Here is a 4811-nt window from a genome sequence, read left to right on the forward strand (position 1 = left end):
TGGCTTCTCTGAAGGCTGCACAATTTATCAGTGCACTGCACAAAAACAGCTTCTGTATGGCTAATTTCCCCATTGAAAAAGACTGTATATGACTGTATTTGCTAGTAAGTGCTCCTGCTAGCGGAGAGCGCAGCTGTCACACTGATGAAGAACTTCTGAATATGATGCAAGGTGAAATAAACGTCAATGCCAGAGTGTTAATATGAGCATATGAATTACATTAAATTTGATTAGTTTAGGGGAGGAACTGGCAAAAAGTTGCACCATTATTCTAACTTAGCTGCATTTTTTATTAGCATGACAGCAGTTTTTAAAATATTTATCCAGTAAGTTATTACAAGAACAGTGCAGCTTGAAAAAAAATCTCCTTGGGTTTTTATATCTTGTAGATAATCAAAATGGGACTTTTGTAGCTGTGGTAGCTAAGCTAGCTACTGTGATCTACTGTCTAGTGTGTGAATTTTATAAAGTTATTTACATATGTCATCCACAGTCAGCCCTCTGCTAAGTAATTAAAGCTACGACTGTTAATTGCATGAAGTGTCTAACATTCAAAAAATTGTTATTTGGGTATTTACAGAGCATTTTTTTTTCTTTTTTGTGTGTAATTTTCATTGTAAACTCACACTATTTATACTACAATATGGCATAATGTAAGTATGTAACTTGTAAGATGGCAGGCTAATCGGCAAGTGGTATGTAAAGCTGGTATAACTGGATAATTGGTTAGCATATAAACTGGAAAAAAAAACCTAATTTGCAACTGCATGCTACTTTTGGTACTCTAACGATACATTTATTTAAGAGTATTATGTTGGTATGTGTTTCCAGTTTCAGCAGTTTGACCACGTATATCTTTAGCTAGGCCTATATGATTTGTGGTGATTTAAAAGACTTATTGCTATACTTACATAAAGGGATACTCCATACTCCATACATAGTAAAGGGATACTCCAACCCGTAAAAGCTTTGTTGGTCCTCGGAACACAATTTAAGATATTTTGGATGAAAACCGGGAGGCTTGTAACTGTCCCATTGACTGCCCAAATAAATTACACTGTCAAGGCCCAGAAAAGTATAAAAAAACATAGTCAAAATAGTCCATCTGCCATCAGTGGTTTAATCTGGATTATATGAAGCGAAGAGAATACTTTTTGTACGCTAAGAATATAAAAATAATGACATTTATTCAACAATTCTCTTCTCTCTGTGTCTCTGTGTCAGTGTAGCACTATATGCTATTCACTGTCATCAGTAACGCATGGATACATATTGTACGTTTATTTACACTTTGATTTGAATGGAAACAGCGTATCCATGCGTTACTGATGACAGAGAATAGCGTACGCACTTTGTCCATCAGATGCTCTCCAAAATAGTCAATATATTTTAAGATCAGTCAGTGCAAGTTTCTTTCAGTTGAAACAGCTCAGACTTACATTTTAGTCTAGGATTAGGTTTAAGCCTTGTCTGTGAAACCGGGGGTGAGAGTATTACACACCGGTCTGTTATTGTGGTGACATTTCCACGCCCCGAAACGTGGCACTGAACAAAACGAACTGTGATTAGTTGTTTGACATGTCGGTCAAACGGCCTTATGGGCGGGCCTTGGTCAGTGAAAGCTGCCATGGATTCCAGACCTTCAGCCCTCAGTCTGGAGGTCTGGCTACGCGAGACTAGTATTGCGTTAAATGACTTCATTGTGGTTAGCTTCTTTTCTTTAGTAGCTTAGCTTGTAGTAGCTAACTGCTTTTTCAAATAGTTAGCTTGACTCTACTTTCAGTAGCTTGTATCTTCAGATGCTACATTTACAAACACTGCTTGTTATGTTGTCAAGAACTGAAAGTGTCTTTCAGTTAAATGCTTTTGTGTAGTTATTCTTGGTGTGAACAGGTCTTAAAGGAATAGTTCACCAAAAAATTTCCCCATGATTTACTTACCCTCAAGCCATCTTAGGTGAATATGACTTACTTCTTTCAGGCGAAAACAATCGGAGGTATATTAAAAAATATCCTGGCTCTTACTAGCTTTATAATTCAAGTGAATGGTGTTTGAGATTTTGAAGCACAAAAAAGTGCATCCATCCATCATAAAAAGTGCTCCACATGGCTCCAGGGGGATAAAAAAAAAAGCCTTATCCATATTTAAAACTTTGTAAACATTAATCTCTAGCTTCCACTAATTGTCGTACACACGTTCACAAGAGAGTGGCGTTTCAGTGGATGACGTAGGATGTAGGTGTAGCATGTAAACTGGTGAGAATATGCTAGTTTTGTGAGAACCAAGTCTGGTTTACAGCAAAGGAAATATAGTCTCCTCTTATCTTATACTGAAAACATTGACGCTTTTCTTTACAAATCCTCATTTTGTACTTCTAATTTGTGACCGGTACTTTGTTTTGCTGTCATCTCTGCAATTCTGATTGGCTGTTAATGTTTTATCATACATTAGCTGGAAAACAAACAAACATTCACCCCCGGTTTCACAGACGAGGCTTAAGCCTAGTCCCAGACTAAAGTGTAAATCTGAGCTGTTTTAACTGAAAGAAACTTGCACTGACTGATCATAAAATATATCAGTGCCTTTGTTTTGTCTCGAGATGTTTTTTCTAAGGCATGTTAATAAAAATTACTTAAATTTACTAATTAAACAATGGCCTAATCCTGGTTTAGTCTAAGCCCTGTCTGTGAAACCGGGCCTCAGAAAGTGAATCCAACAACATTGTTCCTCTGTTTTGTTATCACTATAACTGTGGTGTGGACTTCTCTATTCTCACACAAGTTGAATGACTATTTAAACTTCATAGTTTTAATTATCATTAGGACCAGTTCACACCGAAAACGATAACTATAGGTGTCCACAACAGAGCTACCGTTTCATCATCTGCTGCTTTAAATGCTCAAACTCTTTAAAGTCAGGTGGAATCTGATTGGCTCTCAAAGTTTTATGGTTCTTCAGCTGGAAAAAATCACTCAGAAAGTGATTCCAACAATATGGTTCCTCTATATCATGTCGGTATCTTTAAGCTGTGGAATGGACTGCACATAGAATTAAAATGATTATTAAAACTTTATCATTGTCATCTGCCTTTCAGTGTTTGTAGCAGTGATCTATCATAGGCTACAGCTTTTTTCCCCCCTGGGTGTGGCACTCTGAAATGTTTCACAAAGTTTTAATGCCACTAGCGACTGCCTTACACTTTTTTGGGGGTTAGAGTTCTCATGTGGTTTTAATGGTTTTATATTCAGTAGCTGCTTTTGAGGCTTATTGTAACCAGACCTTCTATTAGAAAGTCTCAGAGGAAGCTGGATGTCTATTAGATTAATGGGAAGTTTTGCTCTTAGGCAATAATACCCTCTTTTCTCTCTAAACCGGTTTTCACAGTCAAAAAATACCTCAGCAGTCCACTGCCACTGTGATTTGTGTGTGTTTGTGTGTGTTGGCTCTCACTGTTATTGTGAGCTCCCTTAGCTGTGCTTACGAGAAAGAAACAATCCGTAGTGAAACTATTTTACAGGAGGAAACTTTGCCCACAAAGCCCAGAATATCTTTTGCACACTGGGCTAATTTAACTGTGTCTCAGAGTGCAGGCACAGGTTGTTTTCCTGAAAGTCCAGCTGAGCTCAGGTTTACTTGTGGACCCTGGCCTCCAGCATGTGCCTTTTCTTTTGCTGATGCCTGCCTGAAGACAGTCTTCTTCATCGTGTGCCCTTTTTCAGCCCTCAATGGCGCTGAAGGAGGGAGTGTGTGTCATATCTTGTTGAAATGCCTTTGGTCATATTTCAGAGGAATCTGTCTCTGCTGGCACCATGAAATTATTCGCCTAGCCCCTGCGGTGAGTTGCTTGCAGTGTGTGTGTGTGTGTGTGCAAGGGCATTAGCGAAATAGATTTTTATGACCTCAGGGCGTTTCTCCATATGAATGAATTTATGTTTATGTCAATGAGGCGATTTTTGTCTCCAGCAAGAAAAAATGCTAGTTAGAGGCCGACTGCTTCCTTCTGAACGATCAAACTTGTCATGCCACCACGTCTGCCGTCTGCCCACTTATGCTGGGAATGTGTTGTTGGAGTCTGGAAGAATGACGGGGGAGTTGGTCATCATGACGGGAGAGGCTGAGAAAGCCGCTCTGATGTCTCACGGACGCGACAGCGGATCTGATGAAAGTGAATTTGCCAGATGTCTTAACTGGCGATTTGCTTGCTCCAGGACAGATGTCTAAGCCATTGAAGCTAATGATTTAAGACGTGATTTAATAGAAGTGGTAATGACATTAATCAAAGAGATGCTTTTGGTTCGGCAGAAATGTGCAGTGATGATAGTGCAATGTTAAAAGACATTTCTGCAAGGAGGGGGCCACCAGCTGAAAGGAATGGAAGATGCAACTCAGTGCATCATTTTGACTGTTTTGTGAACATGGCATTCACAAGCGATTTTATTTCCATATATTTACATGAAATAATATTCAATTATAAAATATTGTTGTGTATGTGTGTATATATATATATATTTTAAAATAAGCCAACAAAATTGTATAAATATTTCTAAAATTGATTCTATAATGTCGTTGTATTATATCTACTGTTATTTCAGTATTGGTTTTTTATATTTTAAGTTTAGTTTTATGTGCTTATGTAATTTTTTCATTTTAGCTTTATTTTATTTTTCAGTATTTTAGTTTTAATAATTACCAGTTAGTACTTCCAACTAATTTTTCTTTTTTCAGCTGGTCACTGAGGCAACATTTGTAATTTTAAGTTTTTTAAGATTGTTTTTAAATTCACATTAAACATTTGAATTATTTGTAATGTT

This window comes from Barbus barbus (assembly GCF_936440315.1).
Source record: "Barbus barbus genome assembly, chromosome: 32".
Lineage (NCBI taxonomy): Eukaryota > Metazoa > Chordata > Actinopteri > Cypriniformes > Cyprinidae > Barbus > Barbus barbus.